Raw genomic sequence first — 13,563 nt, forward strand, 5'->3', positions numbered from 1 at the left:
AAGAAAGAAAGAAAGAAAGAAAGAAAGAAAAGAAAGAAAAGAAAGAAAGAAAGAAAGAAAGAAAGAAAGAAGAAGAAAGAAGAAAGAAGAAAGAAAGAAAGAAAGGGAGGGCTGGCAGGAGAAAGAGAGAGAGAGAGAGAGAGAGAGAGAGAGAGAGAGAGGAAAAGAAAGAAAGAAAGCAAGAAAGAAAGCAAGAAAGAAAGAAAGAAAGAAAGAAAGAGAGAAAGGGAGGGCTGGCAGGAGAGAGAGAAAGAAAGAAAGAAAGAAAGAAAGAAAGAAAGAGAGAAAGAAAGAGAGAAAGAAAGAGAGAAAGAAAGAAAGAGAGAAAGAAAGAAAGAGAGAAAGAAAGAGAGAAAGAAAGAAAGAAAGAAAGAAAGAAAGGAGAGAAAGGGAGGGCTGGCAGGAGAGAGAGAAAGAAAGAAAGAAAGAAAGAAAGAAGAAAGAAAGAAAGAAAGAAAGAAAGAAAGAAAGAAAGAAAGAAAGAAAGAAAGAAAGAAAAAGAAAGAAAGAAAGAAAGAAAAAGAAAGAAAGAAAGAAAGAAAGAAGAAAGAAAGAAAGAAAAAGAAAGAAAGAAAGAAAGAAAGAAAGAAAGAAAGGGAGGGCTGGCAGGAGAGAGAGTAAGAAAGAAAGGGAGGGCTGGCTGGAGAGAGAGAGAGAGAGAGAGAGAGAGAGAAAGAAAGAAAGAAAGAAAGAAAGAAAGAAAGAAAGAAGAAAGAAAGAAAGAAAGAAAGAAAGAAAGAAAGAAAGAAAGAAAGAAAGGAGAGAAAGGGAGGGCTGGCAGGGAGAGAGAAAGAAAGAAAGAAAGAAAGAAAGAAAGAAAGAAAGAAAGAAAGAAAGAAAGAAAGAAAGAAAGAAAGGAGGGCTGGCTGGAGAGATAGAAAGGGAGGCTGGCTGGAGAGATAGAAGGGAGGGCTGGCTGGAGAGAGAGAGAGAGAGAGAGAGAGAGAGAGCGAGAGAGAGAGCGAGAGAAAGAAAGAAAGAAAGAAAGAAAGAAAGAAAGAAAGAAAGAAAGAAAGAAAGAAGAAAGAAAGAAAGAGAAAGAAAGAAAGAAAGAAAGAAAGAAAGAGAAAGAAAGAAAGAAAGAAAGAAAGAAAGAAAGAAAGAAAGAAAGAAAGAAAGAAAGAAAGAGAAAGAAAGAAAGAAAGAAAGAAAGAAAGAAAGAAAGAAAGAAAGAAAGAAAGAAAGAAAGAAAGAAAGAAAGAAAGAAAGAAAGAAAGAAAGAAAGGGCTGGCAGGAGAGAGAGAAAGAAAGAAGAAAGAAAGAAAGAAAGAAAGAAAGAAAGAAAGAAAGAAAGAAAGAAAGAAAGAAAGAAAGAAAGAAAGGAGGGCTGGCTGGAGAGATAGAAAGGGAGGGCTGGCTGGAGAGAGAGAGAGAAAGAAAGAGAGAAAGAAAGGGCTGGCAGGAGAGAGAGAAAGAAAGAAAGAGAGAAAGAAAGGGCTGGCAGGAGAGAGAGAAAGAAAGAAAGAAAGAAAGAAAGAAAGAAAGAAAGAAAGAGAGAGAGAGAAAGAAAGAAAGAAAGAAAGAAAGAAAGAAAGAAAGAAAGAAAGAAAGAAAGAAAGAAAGAAAGAAAGAAAGAAAGAAAGAAAGAAAGAAAGAAAGAAAGAAAGAAAGAAAGAAAGGGAGGGCTGGCAGGAGAGAGAGTAAGAAAGAAAGGGAGGCTGGCTGGAGAGATAGAAAGGGAGGGCTGGCTGGAGAGATAGAAAGGGAGGGCTGGCTGGACAGATACAAAGAAAGGGAGGGCTAGCTGGCGAGAGAGAAAGGGGAGGGCTGGCGAGAGAGAAAGGGGAGGGCTGGCTGGAAACTGGATAAACAGGAGGCACGTGCTGGCTGGAGAGACCGTAGGGAGGGCCGGCTTGAGCTGGAGAGACAAAAGGGAGGGCTGGAACATTACTAACACCTTTGCCCTACCAACCTGTTCTACTGCACCTATGACAATGGGGAGGTCCACCACAGTATATTTCGCTCTGAGAGGCAAGGGGCCTGCCTATTTGGTCAGTCCCGAGCCTCACAATTTCTGCTGGTAGCCATGGCTCCACCTGTGGTTCTTTTAAAATGTGTCAGCCAAAAACTAATACACCTGTGCACCAACTAGGAGATCTGTAAAACATACACTGGTCAGGTTACATGAGGTTTGGAGTTGGGAAACACTCTTAAGTGATATTTATTATCCATACAAGCAAGCAATATTTGGTATTATCATAGTATATCATATAGGTCATTGGCAGTCACTTGTGTACAGATGTGTCCTCATACACTCTAGTCACCGCAAAAAGCCCTTCTCAGCACACCTGGTTCCGCGAGACTTGGCTCAAGCGTATTTTTTTATTGAAAATGTGTGTCTTATTTGTATAAATAAACAACTGCAATGCTAGCCTGAACTGGGTCTTTCTTTAGTTGAAGTTTGCTACGTGAATTCTTTGGATATTTAGTATATTCTTCTATTCATTGTTGCCTGATGTTGGAGGTTTGTTTAAATACTGATTTTCTGCTAGACGTGGTATGGTTAATCGTCTCTGTATGTTTTTCCATGCATCTGGTGTTTGTTTTGGGGCATTTTCTATTTCTGATATGATCTTCCTATGTCATTTCTACACAGATGGATTTATGTTGGACCCAGTTTGAGTGGTGTGGGCCTGAATGTCACCTTCAGGCCCTAGTCTTAGTGCTTGAAACTCTCTGGATTCTGATATTATTTATTACCAGTTATTTATATAGCGCACACATATTCCGCAGCACTTTTACAGAGAATATTTTGGCCATTCACATCAGTCACTGCCCCCATTGAAGCTTACAATCTATATTCCCTACCACATGTACACACATACACACAAGGGTTAATTTTTTTTTCTACGGAGCCAATTAACCTACCAGTATATTTTTGGATTCTGTGAGGAAACCCACGCAAGCACGGGGAGAATATACAAACTCCACACAATTAGGGCCATGATGGGAATCGAACCCATGACCTCAGTGCTGTGAGGCAGTAATGCTTACCATTACACCGTCTGTGCTGATATGGTGGGTCATACAGGCTTTGCACGCTTCAGCAAATACTCCTTACACGCGCTTGTTTCTGATTTGGTTGCATTATTAGTATTCCTGGCTCCGGTGCTAGCTGGGAGTTTGCCCAGCATTGGGTATCATAGCCTTGTAGTGTATTTTGAACTCACCACTGTTTATTATTACCATACTGATTCTTTATGTTATTTGCTTCTGTGTTAATTATCTAGCTTCTTCTAATACCCTATATATGTGCGGGAGGCAATCAGTTTGCCAGCTGTCGGGATCCCGGGGGTCAGGATAATAACGCTGGATTCCAGACACCTCGTACAATACCGGTGGTCAGAATCCTGACACCCAGCACAATACCAGCAGTCAAAATCCCAACCTCCGCCCAGATTCCCCACTTGGGTGGTGGTCCACGCCACCACCCGAGGGGGAATAAAATAATTAGTGTGGCGACCTAAGGTCGCCACCAGGCCTGCAGCGTGGTGAGGGGAGTGAGCCCACAAGGGGACAAGCTGTGCTCGCCGACTGTATTCTGGCTGTCGGGATCCCAGCGTGGGTCTCCTGACCGCCGGGATCCCGACAACCGGGATGTCATACTGAATCCATGTGCGCCTATATACTTTGTATATGAGTGTTGTACAACATTGCAAAAGTAAATTCAATTTAAAAGACAAAAAATATAGGGGGAAATGGCAAATATTAACAAATTCTAGCCTGTATACTTCTTAAGGAGCTGCCTAATGTCTCATACATAATTAAAAGACAATATTCTAAAATAAAAATTATTCAAATATGTATAAATCAGAATGTTTAATTGTAAATAAATACTTGAAGAAGTCACAATTATTTAGAGGTTTGGACCTCCTTAGTTTTATATTATATTAGTATGCCCGTCATAAGTGGCAAACCTCCAAGAATGTACCAGTGGATCATAAATCTACCAGACAGTTTTCTCATGCGCTTACAACCACCTCCGGAAAACAGTTATGTCATGATACATTGCCATCTACTAATGTTTTTATTTTACACAACTTAAACAGCTTCACATAGGGGTCTATGTACTAAGACCTGGAGAGAGAAAGTGGATGGAGATAAAGTACCAACCAACCAGCTTCTAGCTCTCATTTTTCATACACAGCCTGTAACATGACAGTTAGGAGCTGATTGGCTGGTACTATATCTCCCTCCAAGGGCCAGATGTATTTCAATTGTTTTTGCACTCTTGATATACTGTCTAAATTAACGGGATATCACGCTTAATGGGGCTTAGTCCTGGTTAGGGCACCTAAACCACAACTTTGCACACATTTCTTCACGCACCTCAGGAAAAGGTCTTTGCACACATTTCTTCTTGCACCCCCGCGGCTAAAAGGCATCTAAACGGAGCAACAAGTGATTTGCCCCGTTTTGCATCCCCTACTGGTAGCCACAGGGGGAGAAAACAACTGAAACGTCCCCTAAGTGTTTTCGTGAGAAAATGTGATTATTTTTGTGTGGGGGGGGGGAAAAAAACAAACCAGGGTGTAATTGAATAGCCAAATATCAGGTAAAAATAAAATATCCCATTTTTTCTACTCAAAAATTTAGCGGGGACATTTTAATATCCCCACTTGTCTAGGACATGGCAGTTAGGAGCCAAAAGGACTGTACTTTATCTATCTGAAGTTTATAAGTCTCCAAGGCTTAATAATACAACTTATCCATACTCAGATCCAATTTCACCAGTCCTAAGAGTTAACGGTATTAACATACACTTATATTACACATATACACTCATTTCACATAACCTAATATATAACTATGTATCTATAATATAACATCAAAGTAATGGAACAGCCTCAAGGTGAATTCCATGCTAGCTATCAGACAATTTTGTGCAACTGTTTGGGAAACTGAGCTTTGACCTAAGCCATGACTTCTAGAAGTCTTAGCTGCCCCTCTGTAAATAAATTCCAGCACTGAGGTCATAAACACAATCATTTTACTTTAAAATGTACATTCTTAGGGCTGTTAAGAGACGTGCCCTAAAAGAAGTAGAATTTTAACTAACATTAAGTTGTTGTTTTTTTTTTTTTTTACAGATCTAGATGCATCCTGCCCTGTTAAGTTATTGCAGTATTACTCTTAAGTGATTAGTTTACAGACCCAAGAAGAGTTTTATAATCATTACCTAAAGTGAAGCCTGTGCCATTTAACATCCTGAACTTTTCACACCTTGATGTCTAATGAAGTGATAAATGAACTCTGCAAATGACTGCCTGGCATATGAGGCACATATCTAGGAATTACTGACTGAAAAACTGCTGTAAAGACAAAGTTTAGCAATTCCGAGAAAGGAGATTACATGAAGTACATTGTTAAAGTTGTTTATAAGAACATATAGAATGTTTGTATGAATATGTAACACATGATTTTAAATGAGGTGATTACTTGAAAAAGCACAGTGATTACCCTTAATGTATTTTAAACCAAATATACAACAAAATAGAGAATTGGCGCTCAGTCCCGTTTCAGACAGATAACAGCTAGAAATAAATATCACCAAGTCTCTTAAATGTGTCCCTTAGGTGCCTGTGATGGCAGTAGGCAGAGTCGGACTGGGGCAAGAAGGGCCCACCGGGGAAATACAGTGGTAGGGGCCCATGCTTAAGGATGTGGCCAGGCAATAGTGGAGGTGTGGCCAACCACCACAGAGGCCCATCTAACCGTAAGAGAGTGCATGGGCTGGGCCCATAGGGGGTCATTCAGAGTTGATCGCTCGCTAGCTACTTTTTGCAGCGCTGCGATCAGTCACCGCCTATAGGGGAGTGTATTTTCGCTTTGCAAGTGTGCGAACGCCTGTGCAGCTGAGCTCTGCAAAAACAGTTTGTGCAGTTACTGAGTAGGTCTGAACTCATTCAGCCGCTGCGATCACTTCAGCCTGTCTGGTCCCAGAATTGACGTCAGACACCCGCCCTGCAAACGCTTGGACACGCCTGCGTTTTCTCAAACACTCCCAGAAAACGGTCAGTTGACACCGATAAACGCCTTCTTCCTGTCAATCTCCTTGCGATCGGCTGTGCGAATGGATTCTTCGTTAAATCCATCGCTCAGCAACGATCCGCTTTGCACCCGTATGAAGCGTCTGCGCATTGCGGTGCATACGCATGTGCAGTAGTGACCTGATCTCTGCGCTGTGAAAAATGGCAGCGTGCGAACAGGTCGGAATGACCCCCATAGTCCTGTGCAGTATAAGGTAACGTATGTATAATGTATAATTAAAGTGCACTAGGATACAGCCTGGAACCTAATCCTTAAAGGAGGAGGTGGGCCCACCGGTAGTTTCCCCTGTGGGCCAGTCTGACCCTGGCGGTAGGTACTTGAGCTCCTCTGTATGTCTTGTTACTGCAGTATCCTCAGAAAGGGAGATGTAATAATACCAGATATGGTCATCCGAAAATATTCATATGTAAGAGCCCCCACGTACCAAAACTCACATGAACAGGTGAAAATACTGTAGTCACATAACGGTATCTTTTAACTGAAATAGTCACGAGGAGAGATGTGATAAGGTACAGACGTACAGTACTTACACAGTCTGAAAGAGAATGTCCCCTATAAAGGTATCTTTGCATGTCACACCTCAAGTTGATATATCTTCTAGGAGAGAGTTCAACTTATAAAGCATCATGAAGGTACATAACGTACCTTACTCACACTGACAAGTGCGATATCAATCCCGTAACGGTATCTTTACGTCCCCCTCTCTGAGCAAGACCAGGGATAACATAAGGACCAAGAGCCTTCATCAGATGTTATGCAAACACAACCAAACAGATGACTCATTCAGCACCAGTAACCCGACCCCGTCCTGCAGATCAGGTGCAGCCTCAGCCCCTGAGCAGCAGCAACAGCAGCGTCGGTGGATGTCAGCAAGTTCATCTGTAACCTTGACATCTACCGATGCTGCTGTTTGGTTGTGTTTGCATAACACCTTATGTGACTATTTTCACCAGCTTTCATGTGAGTTTTGGTACGTGGTGGCTCTTACATACGAATATTATCGGATGACCATATCTGGAATTACTACACTCTGGTCTGGTTTGGTGTTTTTTTGTCTCCCTTTCTGAGGATACAAGACATACAGAGGAGATCAAGCACCTACTGCCATTACCTTGGGACTCTCACAGGCACCTAAGGGACACATTTAAGAGACTTGGTGAAATTTATTTCCATCTGTAATCTGTCTGAAACTGGATTGAGCGACATTCTGTATTTTGTTGTATATTATGTTCTTTTTGTAGGATTTGGTGGTCCTATTTGTACAGAAGGCAGCACAGGTCCTTAGTTTGCGCCTTGGGACATTCCACATATATATTTTTTGTCTTTATTTGTATTTTAAACCAAGCCAATGTGCAGTGTTCTCTTCTTACTACCATGTTATGGCCCATATTTATCAAGCCTTGGAAAGTGATAAATTGCACAGTGATAAAGTACATGTTGCATTTGAAATTATGCAAATGGTTAACGTTAAAGTATGGGGAAATTTAGTTTGGCTTGTGCAAACGATAATGTTTTCTTTGAAGTGGGGTCAACTATTCAACGAACATCCAAAAGTCCTCCTCGCCAAAAAGCCAAGAATGGAAAGGCTGCCTCCACATGCCGGAACTCACAATTATCCAGAAAAGTAAAAAAATAAGGACTTATGAGCATTCAAATTACTAGCACGGCGAAGTATATGCCAGAATGTATAAACTTGACACTGAGATTGATCAGGTGGTTAGTCAATGGAGAAAAGTTATCAAGTTGCCATCTGGCAGAAATTGTATTTCCAATGTAGTATTAACAAATGTGTTACTACCAAAAAGCCAAAGAGATGTTGCAACAAAGCTGCATGATTATAAGCCTAAATATGTGCGAATAAATACCACCATTTGACACTTTAATAGAGCTATGCGCTGTATTTTGCTATTCCATATGAAACATCTAAACAAGGCGTTGATTTTTAGCAACATACGCTTTGCTAAGTATTAAAGGCAAAGATTGCAATAAATACATCACACGTGAGAAGATGGGCATTTTAATTAAATTGGCTCTGCCAAGGTAAGAGCGCAACAGATGATTCCATCCTTCCAATTCAGATAAGATAGCTGAGATTGCCTCTTTTATATTTATACAATATAATTCCGATGGATACTCTGGAAGCCTGATACCTAGGTAAACAATATGGGTACTTGCTAGGTCAGAGAGATCTGTCTGCTCCAAGTCAGCCTAGTGACCCCTGGCACCAAATACATCCCCACAGATTTATTTAAATTAACTTTAAATTCCAACACTTTCCCAAACTCCTTCAGTAAGTCTAAAATCCCAGCAAGGGAATCCCTAGGATCTACAATGTACAACAAGACATCATCTGTTGAAATCTGATATTTTAATCTCTGAATCTCCTACCTTTATTCCCTTGAATACAGGAGAAGCCTGAAGGACCCTCAATAGTGGCTCTATGGACAAATTGAAAAAAAGCGGAGAGCGGGCAACCCTATCTAGTACCAAGTTGCATAAGCAAAGTTCCCCCTCTCATGCCGTTAACTAGTAAAGATGTGGGCATCGAGTACAAATAATCAATGATCTTAATGAAATTAGCATCAAACGATCTCCACTCAAACACCCTAAACAGATGGGGCAAAGTCACAGTGTCAAGGTCTTCTGCTCGTCCAGACTAAGCAGTATACTGTATGTTTAGATCCAGGACTTTGAGCAGAAGCCATTGTTGCTGTACGTATAGCTTTTACAGAGTGGCGTCCATGAACAAAACTCAATTGATGGGGCGTGAGTAAAGGTGAATACACACTATGCGACACGCTCCATGAGTGATATCGCATAGTGTGTTCCCTTCCCTCACAAGCCGCACGACATAGGGGGTAATTCAGATCTGATCGCTGTTGAGCGTTTTCACACAGCGGTCGATCAGATCCAAACTGATCAAGCGTATGCGCCGGCGCATGGCACGACTTTAAAGGGGATCGCCGGTCAGTGACAGGTTTGTGCCAAGGATCCATTCGCATGGGCGTTCGCAAGGGGATTGACAGGAAGAGGGAGTTTGTGGGTGTCAACTGACTCTTTTCAGGGAGTGTCTGGAAAAACACAGGCGTGTCCAAGCATTTAAAGGGAGGGTGTATGATGTCAATTCCGGTCCCAGACAGGCTGATGTGATCGTAGTGGCTGAGTCAGTCCTGGGCTGCGCAGAGACTGCACAAAATCAGTATTGTGCAGCTCTGCTACACATGCGTTCGCACACTTGCACAGCTAAAATACACTCACCCTGTAGGCGGCGACTATCTGATCGCAGGGCTGCAAAAATCGCTGCCCAGCAATCAGATCTGAATTACCCCCATAGTGCGTACACACTGAGCGATACCGCAAACGATATCACTCAGTGACATCACGCAGCAGCCAGCCCATACATGCAGCTTCTGACGATATTGTCAGAGTGAGCTGCATGTACGGCCAACAGTCATTAACGCTCAGAAGGGGGAAAAATAGGATTTTAGTACCTACCGGTAAATACTTTTCTCCTAGTCCGTAGAGGATGCTGCGGACTCCAAAAGGACCATGGGGTATAGACGGGATCCGCAGGAGCTTGGGCACACTGAAAAGACTTTAACTGGGTGTGAACTGGCTCCTCCCTCTATGCCCCTCCTCCAGACCTCAGTTATAGGAATTGTGCCCAGGAGAGACGGACATTTCGAGGAAAGGATTTTTGTTTAAACTAAGGCACAGGTTCTCAAACTCGGTCCTCAGGACCCCACACAGTGCATGTTTTGCAGGTCTCCTCACAGAATCACAAGTGAAATAATTAGCTCCACCTGCGGACCTTTTAAAATGTGTCAGTGAGTAATTAATACACCTGTGCACTTGCTGGGTTACCTGCAAAACATGCACTGTGTGGGGTCCTGAGGACCGAGTTTGAGAACCCCTGAACTAAGGGCTACACACATACCAGCCCACACCACAAACATACCGTACAACCGGAGTAACAGTAAACCAGATAACAGTATGAATTAACAACAGCAACAAGCGGAAAACAACAAATACACAACCCGTGTATAAACTAATTTAACCAGCAAGAATACACTGCAAGTAACAGTCCGCACTGGGATGGGTGCCCAGCATCCTCTCTGGACTAGGATAAAATAATTTACCGGTAGGTACTAAAATCCTATTTTCGCTTACGTCCTAGAGGATGCTGGGGACTCCAAAAGGACCATGGGGTCTATACCAAAGCTCCAACACGGGCGGGAGAGTGCGGATGACTCTGCAGCACCGATTGAGCAAACATGAGGTCCTCCTCAGCTAGGGTATCAAACTTGTAAAACTTAGCAAAGGTGTTTGAACCCGACCACGTAGCTGCTCGGCAAAGCTGAAGTGCAGAGACCCCTCGGGTAGCCGCCCAAGATGAGCCCACTTTCCTGGTAGAATGGGCCTTCACTGACTTCGGCACCGGCAGCCCAGCCGAAGAGTGAGCTTGCTGAATCGTACTACAAATCCAGCGTGCAATAGTCTGTTTCGAAGCAGGATGACCAATCTTGTTGGAATCATACAGGACAAACAGCGCCTCTGTCTTCCTGGCAACAGCCGTTCTGGTGACGTAGATTTTTAAAGCTCTCACAACATCCAGAGACACTGGAACTGTCACAGCATCCGTAGCCACGGGTACCACAATAGGTTGGTTAATGTGAAACGAAGAAACCACCTTCGGCACAAATTGTTGACGAGTCCTTAATTCCGCCCTATCCGAATGGAAAATCAAGTACGGACTCTTAAGAGATAAGGCCGCCAACTCCGACACACGCCTGGCAGACGCCAGAGCCAACAGCATGACTACCTTCCAAGTGAGAAACTTTAACTCAACCTTACGTAAAGGTTCAAACCAGGAAGACATAAGAAACTGCAAGACCACCTCAAGATCCCATGGTGCCACAGGGGGCACAAACGGAGGATGGATATGCATCACTCCTTTTACAAAGGTCTGAACCTCTGGGAGGGCAGCCAATTCCTTTTGAAAGAAAATAAATAAAGCCGAAATCTGCACTTTGATGGAGCCTAATTTCAGGCCTGCATTGACGCCTGCCTGCAAAAAATGGAGAAACCGACCCAAGTGAAATTCTTCCGTAGGAGCCAATTTAGTCTCACACCACGAAACATACTTTCTCCAAATACGGTGATAATGTTTCGCCGTAACCTTCTTCCTAGCCTTAAGGAGAGTGGGAATGACCTCCTCGGGAATACCTTTTCGAGCTAAGATTTGGTGCTCAACTTCAATGCCGTCAAACGCAGCCGCGGTAAGTCTGGAAACACGCATGGTCCCTGCAATAATAGGTCCTCTCTTAGAGGAAGCGGCCAAGGATCTTCCACAAGTAATTCCTGAAGATCCGGATACCAGGCCCTTCTTGGCCAATCTGGAACGACGAGAATCGCTTGAACTCTTGCTCGTTGAATGATTCCCAGTACCTTTGGAATGAGAGGAAGTGGAGGGAACACATACACCGACTGGAACACCCACGGAGTCACAAGGGCGTCCACTGCACTGGCTTGGGGGTCCCATGACCTGGAACAATACCTCGGAAGCTTCTTGTTGAGGCGAGACGCCATCATGTCAATCAGCGGAATTCCCCAACTCTTCGTCACTTCCGCAAATACCTCTTGGTGAAGAGCACACTCTCCCGGATGGAGATCGTGTCTGCTGAGGAAATCTGATTCCCAGTTGTCCATGCCCGGGAGGAAGACTGCTGACAGGGTGCTCACGTGTTGTTCTGCCCAGCGAAGGATTTTGTGGCCTCCGCCATAGCCGCCCTGCTCTTTGTTCCGCCTAGACGGTTTATATGCGCCACCGCTGTGATGTTGTCCGACTGTACCAGGACAGGACGACCCTGAAGAAGGCATCTTGCTTGTAGAAGGCCGTTGTAAATGGCTCTTAACTCGAGAACATTTATGTGGAGACAAGCTTCCTGGAGCGACCATTTCCCCTGGAAATTTCTTCCTTGGGTGACTACGCCCCAGCCTCGGAGACTTGCATCTGTTGTCAGTAGTACCCAGTCCTGGATACCGAACCGGCGACCTCCTAGGAGGTGAGAAGTTTGTAGCCACCACAGGAGAGAAATCCTGGCTCTGGGAGATAGACCTATCTTCTGGTGCATGTGCAGGTGAGACCCGGACCATTTGCTCAGCAGGTCCCACTGAAACACCCGGGCATGAAACCTGCCAAATGGAATGGCTTCGTACGCCGCTACCATTTTCCCCAGAACCCGAGTAAAGTGATGAATCGACACACTTGTCGGCCTCAGAAGCTTCCTGACCATCGTCCGTAGTTTCAGAGCTTTTTCTTCCGGAAGAAACACTCTCCGTAACTCCGTGTCCAGAATCATGCCCAGAAAAGGCAGTCAAGTGGTCGGAATCAACTGAGATTTTGGCAAATTTAGTACCCAACCGTGCTGTCGCAGAACTGATAGTAACAAATTCACACTTCTCAGTAATCGTTCCTTGGACCTCGCCTTTATCAGGAGATCGTCCAAGTACGGGATAATGGTAACCCCTTGCTTGCGTAGGAGAACCATCATTTCTGCCATGACCTTGGTGAAAATCCTCGGGGCCGTGGAAAGCCCAAACAGCAACGTCTGAAATTGGTAATGAGAATCCTGTATCGCATACCTGAGGAAGGCTTGATGCGGAGGATATATTGGGACGTGTGAGTAGGCATCCTTTATGTCGACTGATGCCATAAAATCCCCCCCTTCTAAGCTGGAAATCACAGCTCGAAGAGATTCCATCTTGAACTTGAAAACTTTCAAGTATGGATTGAGGGATTTTAGGTTCAGAATCGGTCTGACCGAACCGTCCGGTTTTGGTACAACAAAGAGGCTCGAGTAGAACCCTTCCCCCCCCGTTGGGACGGGGGAACGGGAACAATGACCCTCTCTTGACACAACTTTTGTATTGCTGCCTTCAGCACCTCCCTGTCCGGAAGAGACCATGGTAAGGCCGAAATGAAAAACCGGTGAGGGGGTGCCTCCTGAAACTCCAGCTTGTATCCCTGAAATACAATCTCTAGGACCCAAGGATCCAGGCCTGATTGAATCCAGACCTGACTGAAGAACCGCACCGGTCCGGACTCCCCCAGGGAAGCCCCAGCGTCATGCGGTGGACTTGGTAGAGGCAGGGGAGGACTTTTGGTCCTGGGCGCCTGACACTGCAGGCGACTTCCTTCCCCTTCCTCAACCCTTTGAAGCGAGGAAGGACGAACCTTTTCCCCGCCTGTATTTATTTGGACGAAAGGACTGCATCTGCTGATGTGGTGCCTTTTTCTGTTGTGTGGGAACAATATGGAAGAAAAGACGACTTCCCTGCAGTCTCGGTCGAAACCAGGTCAGCCAAGCCGTCCCCAAACAAGACATTACTTTTAAAGGGTAAAGCTTCCATAGCTCTCTTGGGAGTCGGCATCAGCATTCCATTGATGGATCCACAGCGCCCTCCTGGCCAAGATCGCCATGGCATTGGCTCTTGATCCCAAGAGACCAA

General features: G+C 44.2%; 1 protein-coding gene across 1 annotated transcript in view; it reads right to left on the reverse strand.

The window, feature by feature from the left end:
• UTP20 (UTP20 small subunit processome component) overlaps positions 1-13,563 on the reverse strand; it is a 276,038-nt gene that overhangs the window by 107,220 nt on the left and 155,255 nt on the right. The window lies entirely within an intron of this gene.

The sequence above is a fragment of the Pseudophryne corroboree genome, chromosome 6, assembly GCF_028390025.1.
Source record: "Pseudophryne corroboree isolate aPseCor3 chromosome 6, aPseCor3.hap2, whole genome shotgun sequence".
In the NCBI taxonomy this organism is placed as follows: Eukaryota; Metazoa; Chordata; class Amphibia; order Anura; family Myobatrachidae; genus Pseudophryne; species Pseudophryne corroboree.